The sequence below is a fragment of the Anser anser genome (genome assembly GCF_964211835.1).
Source record: "Anser anser genome assembly, chromosome: 4".
Taxonomy (NCBI): Eukaryota; Metazoa; Chordata; class Aves; order Anseriformes; family Anatidae; genus Anser; species Anser anser.
The window spans coordinates 27,474,301-27,495,855 of NC_139724.1; the positions used below are offsets into that span (position 1 = coordinate 27,474,301).

Consider the following 21,555-nt stretch of genomic DNA (forward strand, 5'->3'; position numbering starts at 1 on the left):
AAACCAGGCAAAGCAAAACAAAACAAAAAAAAAACCCTACCTCAATAAAAAAAGAGACTTCAGTAGTCCTAAAGAAAAGTCAGAGAAGGTAAGGTAATAAACACAAGATATGCCAGGGTGGTTTTAAACATCACCAAAAAAGCATAGTATTGCACCGTATTCCATATGAAGAAGAATGCAGATATTTCAGGCTAGAAGATCAGACTGGAATGTGTGTGTCTGGACTGGTTTTAGTCACGAAGGTTATATGTGAGGATATCTGCACTGCTAAGACGAAAGATTTGGATCAGTGTAAATAACCTTTCTGTACTTCGAATTCTTTAAACATTTTAATTCAACTGTGTTGCTGATTATTAAGCAATGCTTTGCAGCACAGAAATACATATATTGCAAGTATAAATGCTAAAAGACACCCTAGAGTCTTGTTATGCACCAGCAGCAAACTTGGTATTTACTTTTCCCAAGTCCAACCTGTTTTATTTCAATAAGATGCCCCCAAATCTTTTTATAATTATTTCCATTGCATATAAACATAATATCCTGGTATTAGTAAATTAGCTTGGCTAAATATAGCAAGGAGCACTCATGTTTTATGGGGGCATTTTCTCTGGTATGCAGCTAATATAAATAAAACAAGCAGAGAGAAGCTGGCGGTGTTCCAGGGACATTACATCACTTTGCCTTAATAGGAAACCTCTCTGCAACTTAACATCTTGCTTTAAACACTCAGAAGTGTCCACAAAGTCTTCAGCGAGGATCATCATATAAGGCCAGCAGCTGGCTTGAAAAGGACTAGAACATGCAGCTGGGGATCTCGGTGCAATACTGGAAAGAGAACCTCTAATGAAGACCGCCTTTAAGTTGTCATCAACTGCACGGCAACAAAAGACACGTGCGAAATTCTAGTAAAAAGCAAGGAATCAAGTTCTGATTCCTACAACTTTACTTCAATAGGCTCAGGATTTTCTCTAGTAACCTTAGAAAGCTGCAAGTGAAAAAGACAAGCCTCATCCCCTGGTCAGAAGTCAGAAGAAGTGACAAGCATCTCCTATATTTTTACGTGCTGTTCACTCTTTGTGATCCTGAAAAAGAAAAGCTGTCTATTTTATGCATCAATATCATCCCTCATCTCTAGTATGAGGCTGTTCTGAAGAAATTAGTTAATTAATGTAAAATACTGTATGACGTTCATTTACCAACAGCCAGATGTTGCCTCCCATCTATATGTTGAGTTTTTCACCATGAACAACAGTCCTCCTTGATTGTACACAATAAAAATAATAAATTAAACATGGAGGAAAAGCCACTGGATCTACAAGGATTTTCTGAGAAAAGATGGTCCTTGCACTCAAATGTTTGCAGCCATTACTGGGAATGGTTTCCATCTCTCAGCGTATAACACAAACAATGAAGTCTAGCAGACAACATAATATATGAAGAATGAAAGCGCCCAGAGGAATTTATGTTCATGCTATAATTAATGTAAACATAAATTCCAGCTATTGTATTTCAAATGTGCAATTGCTGAGCAATAATCCAAATCCTGCTTCAAGCCTGCATGCAGTATTTGCTGGCGTGGGATTTTATTGAGAGCATAATTTATTTAGGCACTGTCACACACATAAAAATGTATTTACCACAGTACAAAACATCAGGGTACGTCATTCTGTCCTCTGTATTTTCCAGAAACATTTGAGAGGAACTCACTGAGTGGCTCCTAGAGATTTTAGTGGCAGCTGAGCAGCATACAGCCTTTGAAAACTCACAGTAAATGTTGCTGTGTCGACATCAATGACACTCAAAAAAGAAAAAGCTAATGAAGTAAAGGTATGCAGCAAATATGTGTAAAATAGAGTACATTGAATACCGTTGCTCTCATTCAGGGAACAAGTGGTCTTACGGTACAAGGGGCACTATATCCCCTTTACTCAGTAGGACATCCCCAAATGTGCCTGTGTACTTTTCCATCCTTTCACATCCAGTAGTGATGGCACAAAGGTTTAGAATCCTTACAGGAGAAGTGGGTGGGTTGGTTTTCGTTTGATTGCTTTAGTTTATTTGTTTGCAACTTGGATCTGTTCACTGCTTCAGATTAAAGAGCAGCCACACATAGGGTTCTGCTGGTGACTGTCCAGGAACAAGCAGCTGACAGCCGGACCTCCCGTGGCTCACGCTGCTGCTGAGGAATTCCCTTCCAAAGGAGGGTTTGTGAAGCCATACCTTCAGTATGTAATCACCAAGGATAGGAATGAACTTCCATGTCCACTTCACTTCTGAATGACAGCATTCAAACAAGATCTTTAATTCACACAATCATTTGTAATGCAACTGCCCTAAAATCAATTAAGTCTTTAGCACGAACAAAACCAGAGTTTTAAGTTACAACAGAAAGAAGCAATTTTAAACTGGTTAGAGTGGATAACAAACAAATGGAGTAAATCTCACCTCCATCACTGAAACAACCTAAAGATTTCAAATGGAAAGAACTTGTTCCACATTAAGACGCTCTCTCCCAATACACAGTAGAGGCCTTCATTTTGCTAAAAAATGTGCACTGATGACACTGAGCTGTGTGGTACGGTCGATGCACTGGAGGGAAAGGATGCCATCCAGAGGGACCTGGATAGGCTTGAAAGGTGGGCCTGTGTGAACCTCATGAGCTTCAACAAGGCCACGTGCAAAGTCCTACATCTGGAGGACACAAATACACAAAAGCACCAATACAGGCTGGGCGTAGAACAGATTGAGAGCAGCCCTAAGGAGAAGGACCTGAGGGTGTTGGTTGACAGGACAAGGAGTAATGGTTTTAAACTAAAAAAGGGTAGATTTAATTAGATATTAGAAAGAAATTCTTTACTCAGAGGGTGGCGAGGCACTGGAAGAGGTTGCCCAGAGAAGCTGTGGATGCCCCATCCCTGAAGGTGCTCAAGGCCAGGCTGGACGGGGCTTTGGGCAACCTGGTCTGGTGGGAGGTGTCCCTGCCCGTGGCAGGGGGTTGGAACTGGATGGGCTTTAAGGTCCCTTCCAACCCAAACCATTCTATGAATTTAAGACTCAACTGCCTGAATGACAAAGGTATAAGAACAATATTGACCTGACCAGTTTCATTTTTGCTGTACTTTTATTGGTCAGTGAATTGGCTCCTTACTAAACAATTCAATTTTCTTTATTCTAAAATTATACGCAGAATCATTAGCATCAGCCACTGCTCATTTGCTAAAATACCATTTTACCAGCTTATGCCTACTTTTCACAAAAAGTCAGGGAAAGCAGAGGAATTAAGTTAGACTCAAAACACAATTTAAAATACTCTGACAGCTATATTTATCTAACATTAATCACATCTAAGTTATGATAAGACTTCACTAAAACCTACTGATTAGATGCCACTGTTCCTGCTAAATAAACTGTTGTAATTCTCAGTTAAGTTTCAACTATTGTACTGTGTTGCATTGTCATTTTGGAAACAGAGAAAACATCTGCCAAAATGAGCTGTAATGGAAAAAATTCAACTGAGTCTGTCTTGCTCATCTATCCAACACTATCATTATGCAAGTTTACCTACTATATATAGCAGCCACAAGAGGACCTGATATGCTAACTGGGCATGTACACATCATATCTACTACATTTATGTTTTATCACAGAAAAAACAAGCTGCAATGGCTTTCCAAACTTGTGTAAATGGATTCAGGAATTCAAACCGGTAACCTATTTGTTCAGGCACACAGACATTCCATTGAAACTGATGGGAGCAATGGCAACGAGAAGCTCTGAAAAGCAGGTAACTTTTCTGTGACTTTCACTTCATTCAAACAAATCTGTAAATTTACATTTAGAAGTTCATCCATGCATTATAATAATTTGTTTCAAATTTTAATTCATGCTTTAGGAATAATTTTTAAGGTGAATTAAGTATCTCAGTGATTTGCCTTTAAAAGTCACAGAGGTAGCTGGAGACGCAAAGATTTCATATCCAGATCCCCCATTCAGTCCAATCAGTAGTGATGGTAATGAAAAATAGCTGATGAGAATTTGATAGTATGACTGAAATAAGTCAATCTGCATTCTATTCCCAGAAAAGATATCATAAAATCTAAATATACCACCTTTCATCTAAATGCAGCAGATTTAAGCACTGGAAACATGAAAAGTTTCATGCATGGAAGATGTCACTATATGCAAGAGAGCGTGCAAATATTAACTCCGTGACCCTGGTGTCACACTGGAGTCTTTTAAAAGTTTTAAATATTCAGATCACAGGCAATGCTTATCATGACATTTAAATCCAGATAATTTAAATAACAGTGATGAATGACATCATTGACTTAAAAAATTGCAATAGAAAAACCTTCTTATTGAAGGGTATGGTGGAACTCATGCTGTCTTCAACTGAAGTTTTTAGCTATGAACAAAACAGAGAATTCTTGTTATTCTTGACAAAGCGTCTTTGCACTGGGATACACAAAATCCTACCAATGTTGTGGAAGACACCTAGACAGCATTTCTCATGTTTACTCTCTGTTCTATATGAAAGGTAGAGGAGAAGAAAAAAAAAAAAAAGATTCTAAGAGCAAATCAGCTAAAGAAATCACTTCAGCTACCAAAGATACAGCTTCATTATCTGTGGAACAAAGAGTTAACATCACTACATTTGTTTTTCCTAAGCCACACACATGCCACATTTCTCCCGTACTTGACCACATATATTGCAGCCTGGCCCCCCAACCATATAGCCTGGGGAATCTATCACAACATGCCACAGCTCCTTCAGCTCATGCATTTGGGGTTTCTCTCAAATGCAAGCTGCACAAATGAGGTATTCCAGTCTTGTTTCAACATCTACCAGCTCTTGAGACTCAGCACTGTGGGCTATACTCCACAGCACGTTTGTGCTACGCAGCTAAGGCACCAGCAATGACATCAAACGTTAATGTACAAGAGGATCTCATGGCACGAGTAGAATTTGTTCAATGCCCTACTTCTGAATGAAAAGTGTTGGCATACAGACAAGTTTTCTCCTAAAAACTTCAAAATTTCATGTCATTAGCTAATTCATCAAGGGGGAAAAAATGATGGTTCTCCCACTGGATAACTTCTTTTGCTAAATGACTGTGGAAAAGGCACTAATATGCAACTTGCAAAGGTCCATGCATGTTTATAATACTTCGGGTTTCAGGTACTATTAAACATATTTAGCATCTTTTATTGCTCACACTCTCTCAACTGCTAGCTTTATTACTGCTCTCTAGTGATTTGACTGCCTGAGCTATAGAAAAGCTACAAAAGGTAGCAACTCTTCCCAGTACACAGAACTGTAGAAGAACTAATAATTTTAGATTAAGATACAAATTTCACATTGCAAAACTAACATAAGAAGACTGCAAGCCAAAATAAATGAAATCTTGAGAAAGTTTACACAGTGAAGCCTCAGAAAAACTGTACCACTATCAGGTGAGTAACAGCTTAAAATGTCTAGAAATATGCTGTAAACCTGAAGGTATCTCCTTCAGAACCAACCAAGTACCATTTAATCAGCTGTGGCTTAACAAACGCTTGCTCTAATTTTCTGCAGAAGTTTTAGCCTACATTACAACGGTCTGGAAATGTTCATTGCTTTTTCCTTTGTTTCGGACTAGAAAACTAGCAGCAAAGGGATGAGTTGGGTTTGACTATGGATGACCTGATACCAGCTAACAAGAATATTATGTGGTCAGCAATTCGTTGGACAGCCAGATAATTCCAACCTGAATGTATAGATCCAAGAGTTTTCAAGGAAAACTCCAAAATGTTGAGCTGCTTCTCAGATTGATAAGGGAAATATTTTTCCATAAATTTCACATGTCCTACATCTTCTGGAAAGCCCTTAGTCTAAAACTGCTTTTTATCACCTACCTGCCCTTCATGCAGCATGCTGCAGCTACCTCTACCAACCAACCATGAAACATATGAATGGTTAAATTACTCCACAAACTTTGCCACTGGTCAGTGGTTTTAGAAAATCCAGAATTTTCCAATACTAAGAGCAATTAACTGAGAAAGTAATGCATCAGATTGATAGCTTCCTTCCTTTTCAAGTGCCTCTCGTCAAAGACATTTTAAATTTTGTGCAAAACAGTGGACAACCTATAATAAAAATCTTGAGGAATCTGAGATAAAATTAAGTAGAGGAAGCATTTGAGAATAAGCTCAACAACCAACTGCAAAGATTAATATCAGTAGTTCGGGAAGCTTGACAGCAGATTTCTATGATTCTTCGTCTATCATAAAGACCATCAGTGATGACATCGAGACAATTTCCCTTACTCATGAGCACATTATGTATTGTTCAATTATGGCTTTGTAAAGAATGTAATGTCTGAGACAAGCTGCTTCTGCCTCATATCACTCACTATATAGGGCCCTAACATTTCTAAACATTTCCATTAACTAAAAAGGTACAGTTCACATGTTTTACAAATGTTTCCCAAACATCACAGCTTCACGCTCATTAGACAGTCCTCCAACACTCTCTACAACCAACTTTGCTCTGCCAGTACCGGAGACTTTACAGACACACCAAACATTTTTGGAAAAGGGGAGGATACTTAGTAAAATGTTGTATGTTCCTAATAATTCACTCAAACTCTCCACCAAACTTTCAACTACTACGGGTCAGTTTCCTGCTTAAATGCATTCCAATTCTATTCTGCTCTTTATCAATGAGCTTGTTACTGTAAATATTAGCACTGCAAACAGTTCCTCTACTTCCGTACACGCACAAGAATTCACTCAGTAAACAGGGCCTGTCTTTTGCATTGGTAGGCTTTAATGCTTAAAGCACAAACATCTATCTTCTTAATCCAAAAAAGGACATAATGTGAGCACAGCGTCTTAGTTGCAAGCTGATAATTAGCCTTACTGGCAGACGGAGCTCTTTTGTAAATCATTATAATAAGTGCCCCTATGTGACCCCTCTTTTCCAGTTACCGTCTACCACCACAAATGTCCAAGGTTTGTACCCAACAGGAATGTTAACTTTCTGAAGTTACAAAAGTACCATAAAACAAACTTCAAGAATGTCCAAGGTGAAAACGAAATAGCCTTCCCTGGCAGTTTGTAGGAGGAGCAGACTGCAGTTAGAAGACGATGAAAACAGAAGTACTTTACTGCCTTCTAGTAAAATAACGCACTAAATCTAGCATTAAAAATATCAACACTTTTACTAAGTCATACACTTGACCACAAAGAGCCAAACCTATAGATAATAATCAGATCTTTGTAAGAAGCGTAGGAATGGCTTGCTTCATCTCAAGACTTGCATAACAAAAGAATATGAAACTAATTTACAACAGTTTGATAACTGCCCTGAACTATTACTGAGGTCTGTAACAGACAGAACATCCACTGCTGGTGCGTGTGTTTCTGGGGTCTACATTTCTTAATACTTTTGTAGACCTGCAAGAATCCCTGAGATGGTTTGTGCTCAGAAAATTTCCAGTGTGGTATCACACACCAGCTGGATACCCTGAAGCTTAGACAGGCAATTACAGGGCCCTGGTCCTTCAAAATGACAGCTCACGCTCCAGAAAGCATTGCTTCTCTCCTTAAAAGACTTCTCAGAGTTGAAATCAGGTCCTTGATCCAGGGCTAACTGCAGTGCATGTGGTCAGGGCTGAACTTCACTGTCCTGGGAGTGGTTCTACTGCACACTGATCTGCACGCCACCAGACATGCCCTTGACATAAGCCTAGATTCCTGCACCACGGTCCATCAAGGGCTGCAGAGAAGGCTCACTTGTTGCTTACAGCTGGTTGCTGAAGGCAGTCATACAACCGGGGAGAGAACAAGGGCAACATGGCAAAGAGAACCTGATTTCTGAGACTTCTGCCTGTTTTTCTGGGTATTTCATAGGATTCAGCTCAACATCATTACTTTTCAGGACATTACTTGGCTTACACTCTTGCTCTCATTTTACCTCTTAGCTTGACCACTAACTTTTGAAGGGATGGGAACACAGGAACCTAGAGTTCTAGATGCAGTAGTTTCTAAAATCTCTAAAACACTTCAAGATGCTGTGTTTTGTGGGCAACTGACAACCACAGAACTAACCTCAGAGTCAGCAGCTGAAAGTTCATTCTTTGAGAAAAACTTGACATACCATTTTGGTTTCATGTTAATATGCACTCTTTGTCTCTCCATCTATGTGGGCAAAAATGCACGCAACGCTCATCTAATTCAGTTGTATATACATGAATACAGGTTCTAAGCTTGGCTTTTTCTTCCCCCCCTTTTTTTTTTCTTCTGAAAGCTGTGTCCTATCAGCATAAAAAAGTTCCTGAAATACAACTTACAGTTTTTCCTTTCTCTCTCTTCCCCCACCTAAATAAAGGGGTTTAGAGGATGTTTTAACATAAAGCAGAAAATGGAAGCAATCATTTTCCAGAAATTCCTGATGAACAACTTAAGAAAATGCTAAACAGTTAATAACCTCAAAATCTCTAGCAGAAACTCCAAAAGCTGCTAAAGATAAAAGAATGGAAACCACATGCAACATCCTAGAGACTCATAAGACAGTATAATGTACTTTCAATATAGTTTGAACTTCCGTAGTCTCACTTTATAAATTGGATTTCATGTCTGTAGGAACTGATAGAAGAGGTGTGTCTCTTTTTCACATTACATGCAGATCTCCAGATTTTTATAATGATATAAAAACTCTGAACATTTATACGAAATCAAGACTTCCTCCCTAGAACACAGCCAAACAGTATGGCAAACTATTTAGTGCCTGAAAAAAATAGGCTACAAGGGTTATACATGAAAGAGTAAACGTGATTTGGCAAAGACATTGAACCTAGGTATATCAGAATTGTAACAGATATACGAAAATTGTAAGGTAGCTTTAGAAACTGGAGAAAAAAAAAAATGATTTTAGCCATGTCAGATGAGGAAACTTTTGTGAAAAACAATACAGAGAAGTCTCCAACTCCTCACTGAAAATAATCACCAGTTCACAGAGCAAAACGTTGCCTTGTCGGTTGAGTAATTTCTCAGACATCTGTAGCTATGCACCAGTGCTTCTGTCAGTGTGGATATCAATACTTCCTCTACAATTTCTTTATGTAATTATGGTTTTAAGCACCTCAGATTTGTACAAAAGCAAATGGCATCATTTTGCAACAGACTCACCGTCAGTAACACAATACCAAGTAGCTCATGCTTTCATTAAAATCCTTGAAAGTTTTGTCAGGAAACACAGATTATACTCAAATAGATAGTGCATGGAAATACCCAATCCACACAATACTATGACCACCTGCAAGACTTTCAGAACTTCACTTATAGTACAAAAGATCACTAGATCTTTAGTCACAGCAGCCATAAATCAGGGTGCTCTTCAGAATCCTTCAAACACTGACAAGAAAGGCTTTATACGCAGAGCCAAATTAAGTACAGTGAGGTGGGCTGGAAGAAATACAGCACCACTGGGTTTCTGTGCAAGGAAACTCTCCTTTAATCTGTGCAAAACTTTCTACGCTGCCTTGGTGAACCTGCTCTGCTATTCAGAGCTGGACTTATTAAAATTGTTTTGCACTTTAATAGCTGCTTTAAACAAGTCATTCTCATGAGTCAGACACAGGTTTTTACTCATGCTGTGTATGGGGACACACACAAAGATATATATTCATGCACCGTTACATAGATGTGCACACAGAAACAGATTTTCATCATCTCCTATCACAAAAAGGATCCTCATTACCTGTTGTTTGAAGTCAGAAGCATGCATTTTACATACATCTGTATGTACAAATGCACATCATCTTTGAAAGAGAGCTGAAAGAAACAACTCTGTTTCTAGGGACTACTTCTGTCCTGTGATTCAGCCTGCACAGAATAATGAATTGAGCCGAGGATTAAAAGTTACAAAAGACAACGAAATCCAACTACAAAAACAACATGATGATCATTTTTAAGGAGAAGTCTTCCAAGTTGTGAGTAAGATGCAAAGATGGGTAGGAGCAAGCCCAACATAAAGCTTGGCCTAAATACAGCAGGTTGGCTCTCCTGAGAAAAGTTGCTGTAATACATGCAGGTCTTGATTTAAACCAGATTTCCGCATTCAGTGCAGCCAGAGAACTGGGGTCATGCTTCTCAAATGATTCTGTGGCAGAAGAATCATCAGAAGAATTGTAGTTGGACTAGATGATCTCTGAAGGTCCCTTCTAACTGAACAATTCAATTCTAAGAATAACAAAAAAGCAAAAGTATTCCACAATCTTCTTCTGTTCACTATAGCCTAGGCAGGAGCTCATAATGAAGTTCCTCCAGACCAGCAGATACTGCGTGCATGCATTTCTTGCTCTCCAAAGTGGATTCTTCTTCATCATAGGAGAGGAATTCTTTTAAAATTTCAATTTAAAAATTAAATCCAGCTGACAGAATCTTCATCTGAATTCAATGCTTTTAAAGCACAGTTCAGTCACTTTCTTGTAAATGCAAAACTTAAACCAATCCTGCCCGAGACAGCAGAAGCAAGGAGTTAAATGCTGATGTTGTAAACTTAATTCCATGTGTTGTCCCGTTATTCACATGCATGCCTCAGGTACTGTGTTCTGCTCATGTGTACAGTAGCATACCAAGAAAGAATATCATCTTCCACTCTGAATTTGATGGATTTTGTTAGTTGGAAAAAAAAGTTGACATCACTAAAACAGATTTTTGTGTGTTAATCTATTTTTACATTTCAGCCTGGAAAATAAATGTAATCGTGTTGCCAATGAAAACCAAAAATATCTTTTCCTCTACATTTCTGCTGGCTGACACATCATGTCTGCAAATAAATGTCTTTCTCTAGAAAGCCTTCGCTTCACAGAAAACCATCAGGACAAATGAAACGTACCACCTTATGATCATGTACCAAAATTTAGATACTCTGGCTATGCAGAACAGCAGCTCCTGACACACACACTCAACTCTGCAAGCAAATAACTCTTCCATATTTTTAAGGCTGAAGTATGAACTCAAGTTCACATTGCTGCTTCCTGCCTGAAACATTCAGTAGCGAACCATGATGCGACGTAAGGTTGGGTTCTTCAGAAAGAATTGGCTTCTTCTCCTTTTATGTTTTAGGACAGCACATGTAATATAGATTACCTTCTGAAACTGGTAACAACCAAAATCCTACATCCGTTTCCAGGGGGCGTGGGGAGAGAAGCATTTTTTGGAGGCAGGAAGGAATAAAATTCCCAGACTCAGAAGAATGCACTGGGAAGGACTGAAACGAAGTCTAAATAATTGCTACCAAAGGACGGTTTTAGGACAATGCCATGTTCTACAAGTTGATCTAATTTAATCAAAGATTTCTTACTCAAACCCTCCCTGGATATGCACACTATTTGACTCATCTCATGCAGATGCACCATGCAGAAAAAGGCCTAGCAATAAACTGAGCCCACTGCATTTTTATTTGTTTATTTAAACAAACACTGTTTATCTTAAACGCCTTCCCTTTGTGGAAGGGGAAAGTGCTGGGGAGTGCCATACACATCAATTACAATCACTTTCTGCTTCAATAAAGGAAATACAAACTTCCCGTCTTGGCAAACGCTCGAATGTCTTGAGCAGGTGTGAGAATGACCATGTTCAGTGTCTAGACAGTAATGTGGAGGAAAAATATTTCCTAAGTTTCCTATGTGTGCTTATCCAGAAAGTATAGTTCAGATATGTAAAAAGAACTGCTTTAATTATAGGTTATCCTTCTACAATACTCATGGCAGCACAGAGAGCTTTTTTTTTTTTTTTTAAATTATATGAAATCTGAGATGTTAAATTATCTGTAAAGCTCCAGGAAATTCTGACGCTCACAGTCACAAAAGACTGTCCTCTTCACTTTCTGCATAATGAGAGGTTAAAATGAGTCTTCCAGGCACACTATGACTCGTCTAGTAATTAGGCTGTATATATTCTTCCTACATCTTCCAAATGTGCGTGTTACCACTACGAACTCCGTGCTCAGTATTGCTAGTGCAGAATGGGAGCTTCACTCCAAAGGGTGATGATTATTACATAATCTAGCACTGAAATGCTATCTGTTAAGACTATGGGAATATTTCCAAGATGGACAACGATGGATGAATAACAAATTCCATAGGCATATTTTGATTAAAGAATATTCCCAGGATGAAAGATTTCCAGCCAAAGATTATGTTACCAAGAGTACATGAGACTAACAGTTAGTTAATATGTTTTACATTACTCTGACATTTTTATTGGGAAAATAAGCATCTTAGGGTCACCAACTCTTCTAAGGTCAGAAAAGGTCCAGTAGATACCCAAGTATTAGAACACTTCTTTCTTGGAGAGTGAACAGCAAATGGAAAGGCATATGACAGTAAGAGAAGACATTTTGTATGAAAATTATGTAACTAGCAATACAAAAGGTTATCCTTATCTTTCAGTTTCTTCTCACTGCACCCCATGTATTTCCCCTATCTACACATTTCCATCTTAGAAATTCAGCTTTTCAAAACAAAGGTTTTTATCGTTATGTCTTCCATGTTTAGTGTACACCATGACTGATAATCTACAGGAAACGGTGCTATACACAGAGAAAACCTATATACAGGACATCACACTGCTTGATGCTCTACTCTGCTCACAGGCACAGGGGTTTGCATTAACATTGGCATGAATAAAATCACAAGGCAGCTACTTAGGACAAAACGTTGGCCAAGGAAGTAATTTGCTGTTTGAAGAGTGCAATAATTTCCCATCAAATGAATGATTTTCACAAACCACATCAGTTTACTTCGCCCAGCTGAGAATCAGGTCTCTCACCAATTGTTTTGAAGCAGAGCAATAGAAAGAAATTTTATACAGGAGAGAAAGAAACAATTCCCCATTTAAGTGGGACAACCAGCATCCCGTCCCACAGGTCTGTTCCAGTTAGACTGCTCCCTCTTTCTTCCAGTGCCCAAAGCCCAACAGCTGAACATTACTCATCAAATTTACCACTGTGCCCTTACAGAAATGGAGGCATGCTGTTCTAACATAGCTAACATAGCTCTTAGAAACGGCTGCTTTAGTCATTCCGACCACAAAGCGGATCACAAAGCTGCAACCCTGCTCCTATTTGTGGAGAGGTTGGTTTATCCTGCCCTACACAGCCATCACGCAAGCTCAATACATTCTTCAGTGCAGAGCAGAGAATACTGAGCTGCTTTTCTTTTGCCTAGAACTGTAGATCTGTCCTATGCTGCCTAGACAGTAATTGCTTTAGAATAACATTTTGCAAATATTTGTGTGTTCCAATCATCACAGTCTCTGCAAAGAGAAAGCCATAGTCCTGGGCTAGTCAAAATTAATCAGCCCACAGTAACAGGCGCATGAGTGACCAGCAAGATGAGCTTGACCGGGACATATGTAACTGTCTGACTCTTACAAAGAAAGAGAAACAAAAAACAGTTTGAAGATATCCTAGAGAATTTCCTAGAACTTCATTAAGTAGAGGAACACAAAAACATACATTTACCGCAGTGCTTTATAATGGTATCTTGACTAGTCAGGCTACTTATTGTTACTTAAAACATGCTTTAAACTTGCAGAACAGTTTTTCACTGAGGGGGAAAAAGAAACAACTTCTTGGCATACATACTGCCAAGAAACCATTACCGCACATCCATCATCCTGATTTTAGGAAATCTTTTATGGCAGATTGCAGTATATGGTGACTCTTGGCAAATTTTGACTATGTGATGTATGCTTTCTTCTATCTCAAAGATGAGAGAAATGTTTTTTATCCACGAGACACTTCTACTTCCAACAAAATCCTACCTGCATATTTTTAAGAGTTTCAGAATTTTTAGGAACATCTGTACACACCCTACCCCATCTTTACAGTTTCTTTTATTCAGACTCATTGCCCACACCTTTTCCCAAAGGGTTTCTCCGTCTGGCCAGGAAAATTAGTACCAGAATATTATTTCACAGACAGTTCTTCCAGGTTTTGTTCCCCATCCAAAGATAGGATGTAACAGAGTCTCTCTTCGAATTCTGTCCTTACAAGTATTTGCCCCTTTTTCATAGTGAAGCAGTTTAGATACAATCAGCGAACAAGGGCTGAGAGCCACTTCACTTTGTATATGTTTTTTCCATGCTCTCGTTATCAGTTATATATCTTAATCCTTGTATGTCTGGTATGCACTGTGAATCACAGGATGCCTGGACACTGTTCAGCTTCCTTAAGAACATCACCAAAACTTTCCTTACCCCAGCACTCCAGTGGATTTTGGTGCACACAGACTTGTGAGTGGACACAAAATTTTCCATATAATAAATAACGCATCCTGCGGAGTTAATTTCACAAATCTACAGTTTGATCCCAAGAACTGTGGTTTCAGTTCAATACAGCCACAGAATATTGTGGAAAAATGGTTTCTTGACCTCAAAGCCTAATGAAACATAGGATGTGTCCGCTCCTATTTTTAGCTGTATGCTCTGCAGTGCCATATTCCTTCATATAAGGCTGATCCAAATGTTCCAGCAGCAGACGTTGGTTTCTCCTTGATAGCCAACGCATATCTCTGCTTTCCAAGTTTCTGTAAACACATCATTATAAGGAAGGCCAGTCTTACTTGTCCCAGCCTTCTTTCTAATTATGTGCCTGCTGCCAGGAAACTTTCGCTTTTTTTTTTTTTTCCTCTTCGGTCTTCGCTACTAAAATTTAAACAAATGTCTGCTACGGACTTGGAAAAGAAAAAGAAAATAATCTCCTAGGCAGTTACTGTTATAAGCCACTAAGTTACTAGGTAACGCCGAATTCCTCTCAACGCTCAGTTATAAACATTTGCCAAAAAAGCTAGCTGCTAGCTGGTCACCAAATATGTCTTTCCTCGTGAACTCCGCAGGAAACCCCCTCAGAGTTTTCTTTGATTTCGGCTAAACCAAAACCGAGGAGCCGCGGCAGGCTCGGGGAAGCATCGGGTCTGCTGCCGGTGGCTCCTCGGGTCCCTGCGGGTCTCCCGCCGGGGAGCAGCCGCGGCTCCGTGAGGGGCTGGCACCCGAGCGCCCGGGATGGCTCCGGGGCGCCCAGCGCCGCCACACAAAGCCCGGCTCGGCGGCTCCGGGGAACCGCGTCGATGCCTCCCGCCCGTCCCATCCCCTCCCGTCCTTACCTCGGGGCGCCCGGGGCTCGCCTGGCATGGCCCGGCCCGGCCCGGCGCGGCTGGGCTCGGCGGGCAGCGCGCAGGTAGGAGCGCTAAATAGGGCGGGCCCGGCGGCGACCGGAGCCTCGGCCCGGGCCTCCGTGGCGGCCGCTTCACGTTAAGAGTCCTGGGGCGGGAGGCGGGACCCGGCCGCCGGCGGCAGCCCCAGCCCTGCCCCTGCGGCAGGCCGACACTCGGGGCTTTTCGGCTTGCTGCCCCCCGAAATGCCCGGGGCTCGCCTCAGGGCTTCGGCTTCTGGGCCCAGGGGAAGCCCCCGCGGTTCCTGTGGCGCCGTGAGGGAAGGGGGTGTCGGCACGGCCCGATGGGCAGCTGGGGAAGCTATGGCTCGGACCGGCCTTAAAGCTTTTCAGTGCTTGCTGCTCTGGTACAGTAACGCTCGCACCACCCCTCGTCAAGGCCCGGGGCTTTCAGGTTAAACTGAATTCAAAACTTTTTTTCCTCAGAAAATCCGTATCACCCTCAGACACCTACTTTGCAAACAGCCCCCTGTGCCTCCTTGCCAGTCAGGGAGCAGCATCAGAGCTCAGAAAACATTCACTATGTGCTACAAAAGCATGCCACTTTGCAGTCTAATTACACAAATCCACCCTGAGTGCCAAACACAGACTTTAAACACATGATTACTACTGCATGCTCCACTAAACACATCTTTTGGAGCCAGATACCTTGGTGTGTTCTCCCCCCCCACAAGCATCTGAAGACCAAAGAATAGATTTCTCTTGCTGGTTCACACCCTTCCCATTAGAATCCACTTGGGCGGGATCCAGTGCTTTCTTACAGATCACATGGCAACATCAGTTTTATAAGGAAGCAAAGAACACAACAAATCATCAACAAGATCTACTTGAAGATATACTTGAAGCAAGACAGACAAGCTCAAAGATACACCTAAAACACTTCTATCCTCAAATCCACTCTTAATCCACAGTGGTGATTGGTGGTATCACCTGAAATTTCCCCAATGTGGACAGCAAAAAAGTGTACAAACAGAAATGTATTAAACACCTTGGACAATGCTTAAAAGATTTTAGGGCAGTTGAAAGAAAGGGTGCTCCTCTTTTCTCAGCTCCACTTTCCAAACAGTGTGTATTATAGTCCAGCTCTGGATGCCTGGAACCTGTTGGATTTACAAGAGCATCATCATAACTATTGTTCTCCAGCTGGAACAAACCCACAAGATGAGCAAGACTGGCACCTAACACATTTCACTCCACAGTGAAAAGGAAGAAGGTGGCAATGAAACTGCTCTGGCTTACTCAAGCCCCTTTACCCCTTTTCATTACCCAGCCCTCTGTAGGGCTCACAACTCACTCCACCTCACTTGACCACTCCAGCATGCAGCAGAGGAATGCTGCCAACTAGGAAAAGGGGAGGGCGAATAAAGCATCTTGCAGCTGCTAGAGCAGAAGGTGACAGGCCAGATCCTGGCAGTGACAAAACCGGCGCTGAGCTATTACTTTGTTTCTAGTTCTGGTACAGGACTAGGGGAAGAAGCATGGTAACTCATACACATAGTTTTAAGATAGTATAAAGGTAAAAAGAGTATCACTCATCAGTAGTCAGGTCTCTATAAGATTTTGGATAAGTATACTGGCTATGGATAACATTTTATCTAACAAGCAGAACACAGAATCTAACAAGCAGAACACAATCATGGCTGTAGATAATCTAACACGCATAACAAAACACTGACTGACATACAGTAGGAAAAGCATAGCATAGAAAAAGAGTAACTGGACTTCATATCTCTTTACTGCCCCTTCTCCTTTGTATTTGCTTATAACTGAGTTAATATTAAAATAACTGAGCTCTCCAATATTGTTTCTTCTGTCACAGCTCTTACGTTGCACATATTTTGCACATCTGTTGCAAGAATTTGGGAAAAGAATTCTATGTCTATGCATATATGCTCATGTTCACTTCATGGGGCTGGAAGATGAAAGCAAAAAGACAGCTTGTGCACATCAGCTTAGCTTGAGACACTTGCTCTGCTGTGACTCCACAAGCATAACTGGGCATGGAAAGTAGGAATGAAGCTCAACTTTCTGGGAACCAAGTATGAGGCACAATGGGAGATACAGATCCAAAGAGAAAGGAAACAAAAACATATGCTTAACTTAAAACTTAATATGATCTGTGATTCCTTCTTGTAAACAACTTTGCCTATCATTCCACTTCCATGAACATTTGCTTCTAGTTCAAGTTTCCAAATATCTGTAGAGAATGTCTTGCAAACTAAAATGAGGGAATTAATTTACACATAAAAGGTGATTGCATACAACTCAAATGAAGTCCTGATATTTAAATGAAACATTAAAACAAACAATTTTTGAAAAAATGCAACAAAATCAAAAGAAACGATAATTAATTTCTATGAACAAATGGAGGTAATGGTAAATGCCATTAGCAAAACAGGGAAAACAGGTAAACCCCAAACTGACTGAACAGGAGTCTTTTTTTTTTCCCCCCAACATTGATTCAGACCTTGAGAATCCTCACAAAATAAAGATGTCAGTTTACACAATTCCATGAAAAAACAGATTGATATAACTGACTCAATTTCACATGAAATTATAACATTGCTAGTTGAGTACTTACTGTGTAATGATCTATATTAAGTACTACTGAAGTTTGTTCTGCAGGAAAGCCAAGTTATTTAAACAACTATTTTTCATGTAGATATAGTGTTTTCTGCATGGGAAACTCAAGCTCATTCTGAGTTAAATCACTTTTTCTTTTTGCTGAACTTATTTTTCTTTTTGAAATGGGTTGAGAAAAACATTAAGCGGGGAGACAGTTTTTATACCCCCTTTTAAACCAAATGAAAATAGTGTTGCTTAAAGCATGAAAACTAGAAAGGATGACTTCAGAAAAAAAAAAGCCTTACACAAAGTAATTACATCCAGCAATCTGAGAGAAAACAAATGAAGATAAAACATTTCAATGGACTTCTCAAGAGAAGAATACTACAGAATAATACATAGTATATAAATGCAATCTTTTTGCTTGCCCTTTATCTTCAGTGAAAGAAGTACATTTTTAAACCGTGTATATACACTGTCATTCACAACAGCTAGTTTCCAGGACACTACACTACAAATAATTACATAATTCTATTTGTTTTTTTTTTTGTTGTTGTTTTTTCTATATGTCTACTAGTTCTTTCTTCATTATGACATGCAAAATTTTAACATCTTAGCTGTTTGATAAAGATGTGTTAAAAGCTACATTGGAGAGTACACTTTCTAATCAGGCCAGTTAAGAACAGATCTCAAATTCTTTAAATCAAACCAGGATGTTTTCAAAAAGAAAACAAAATATAACTCAACAATTCTGAGGTGTAGGAAGAAATTATGACTGAGATTCAAATGGCATTTTCTACATGGGGGAGATGCATGGCACAAGATTCTTTCAGTCTTAAAAAGTGGAAGTTAATTCAAGAATATAGACATGCCTGTAAATCAACCCAAGTAATATTCAACTAGCCACAGTAGAGTTTTGCATCATATTACAGTTCAAATGTTGTTAAGCTCAGATGGAAATGGCAAGTAACAAACTCAGAAGGACTAGAAGAGGGGACTGGAAGAGTTTACAAGCATTCAACTGATTCATACGCAGCTGACTGATTTCAGTGATTTATATAGCCAATTCAGCAATCTCCTTGTTTTTCTTACATAAAGGAACTGCATCCCATTTGCACTAGCCATGCAAAATAAGCCCTGACGTGCCAACTATTGTGAATTTTCAATCTTTTATTAAAAAACAACCAAACAATAACAAACCACAAAACTTCCCAATAAAATTACATCTCCTCCCATACTTTCCTTGACAACATTTAAAAGCTTTGCATGGGGACTACTAAAACATGAACAAGACACTTTTTTTTTTTCCTGAATGCATAAGATTTTGTGATGTCTTTAGAAGACCAGAATATGCAAAGTTATGCTTTCCTAAATACAAAAAGAACTAACTATACCTCTGAAATGGCAATTGACCAACATGTACTAGTCCAAACTATTTAGCACTATTTCAAAAGTCTCCTGAATCCTACATTACAAACATCCTGGACTTGCTAACCCTTCTGGCATTGGCAGACACTGAGGTGGTAACCAAAGTGCTTTGCTTGGTGCTATTTCCTGTTGCTGAAATTTGCAGTGCCTGAACTAGAAACACCAAGTTGTTTGGAGCTTTTGTTTTTCTCAGCAGTGCTGGAAAACAAAGTATAACTGTATGTTACAAGAAAAATTACCTCAGCAAACATTTTCCATCACTTTCAATTCTGCAGATACAAGCCATCAAAGTTTTGTTTTACAGAGAGGAGACTATAGCCAGAGCCTACTTTCGAAAGTAAGTAATACTGCAAAGTCTTGGATCTAATAAAACATGATTCAACCAAAAATAGAATGAAGAGAGGGCCTTTTCCTCAACTTCTAAATATACCTAGAGGAAAACAAAAATTAAACATTTCTATTGCTGAGACACTTTTCACAAGAAGGCAGTTATCACTCTGATGGACATAAACATACACACATGCATATATACATGGTGATGAAGTGACTCATGCATAAGGCTTCTTTGTTTTAATACTGATTACTTCATCTTTTGGACTAAATCAGCGAAGGCCTTCAGGGCAAAGAATTGTTTAGATGATATTGATTAGACTTACTGTGCAACCCCTATGACAGCATGAAGAAAATGCTGGGTCTACTATACAGGCACTAGCTAGCAAGGAACCAGAGCAGTGATGGCTGAACATGTGCATAGAGAAGCCAAGCATCCCAGTGGCTTCCTTAAGGTACCAAGACACTTGAGGTACCCCAGTTTTCAGTCTTCTCTGACTGTGAGTAATCCTGAAGAGTTTCCTGGCCTGCACAACTATGGATAGAGCACACTGATGAACTCTGGAAATAGCTACTGTAAAGATAAAAAATATAAGCTGGAAAACAACTCACTCCTCAAACTCACAAGGATCTGGATCTGTGTTAAGCTGCCAGCTTCACTAACCCTGCAAAGGAGAACCACTTGGTAAGGTTCTGTCCAGTTTCTTTTCTCTCCCAAGCTGTGCAGCTGATTCTGCTCGGTGTTTGATCCCAAGTCTTGCAGCTTTTGCTTGTACTTTCATCCTCCCTCACTCTACTACGCTTTTCAGATTCTCTATTTTTAATTCATGAAGAAAATTGTAATATATTCTTCTGTTTCAATCAGCATATTGTGATCAAAATCTAAATAACCTTGCCTCAGGCTTACCCTCTGTGGTTTCTTTAGTATTGCCTTTATGATTTCTTCTTTAGTTCTTAGTAAATTTGGCATAACACGCTTCAGCTGGGATATTAACGTCATATTTGCAAGCATCACTGTGGATCTCTGACTAGTCTGCCTACACTTCAGACAGTAAGATCATTAGGAGACATACAAGCTTATAGAAGGTCACAGGTGCTTAAAGAGACCTGAATGTCAGCCGGACGTCTAATTCCCAGTTCCCAACTCAGACCTCAGCACCACATTCTCTTTTTTAATACTCCTACTAATACTACTAATACTCCTACTAACTACTCCTACTAACTACTAATACTCCTACTAATACTACTTTAATACTCTTTAATATTAATACTTTAATAATACTTTAATACTTTAAATATGGTAATATTGAGTGTTATATCTTTCCATTAGTCACACTGCAGTAACTTACAGCTGCTGTAATTGGGAGGCCTGTCAGGAAAGATAAAAAAGCTGTTTCTTCCGAGTCAGGCTTCACCCACAATATTTAAAACACTTTTCAGTAGCAGTTTAGGAGCTGATCTAGTCACAATTTCAAGATCAAAGCATAACTTACTTCCTTTCACCAGGGTGTCATGCTCATAGTGCTATTAATTGTTTGCTGAAGAGGTTGTGAATTTAAGAGACATTCTACTGCAAACATTTTGAAAACAGAGCAAAGCAGGCCAGCACACTAAACAGTACAGCTCAGGTCTGTGCCCACAGCTATTTAGTTTTCTCCGTTGTAGCTTTCACACAGCCAGCCGAGATCACAGCTGCACCTTCATCTACTGAATGTTTCTGTTGTGTTCATTCTTCCTGCCCTGAGTAAGTCTGAAGTGAAACGGCGTTCTGTCTTTTCTCCTTCTGGGAATAAGACCTTTTAAATTCATCCCATATAAGTAGGGAAAAAAAAAAAAAAAAAAAAAAGAAAAAGACATGGGGGATTAGGATCACAGGGTGTGGATTCCATACGTACGTACAAAATGGTAGCCTGCTTGCATTTCTGACATTCCAGAACATTTTCCATCAGGTCATTTTGCTATGAAAGTATTTTCTGTCAGAACTGTCAAGATTGTTTGTGTGTGTGTGT

General features: G+C 39.6%; 1 protein-coding gene across 9 annotated transcripts in view; it reads right to left on the reverse strand.

Annotated features, from left to right (window-relative positions):
- The window catches only part of PALLD (palladin, cytoskeletal associated protein), a 201,738-nt gene that overhangs the window by 53,448 nt on the left and 126,735 nt on the right, over positions 1-21,555 (reverse strand). The window contains exon 1 of one of the 9 annotated variants that reach the window (XM_083833554.1): positions 15,156-15,832. The exons of 7 other annotated variants lie outside the window; for them this stretch is intronic. The gene's annotated coding sequence lies outside the window, so the exon portion shown is untranslated. Of the gene's footprint in view, positions 1-15,155; positions 15,833-21,555 lie in introns of those variants that run through there. One more of the 9 variants, XM_083833555.1, reaches the window with a different exon arrangement.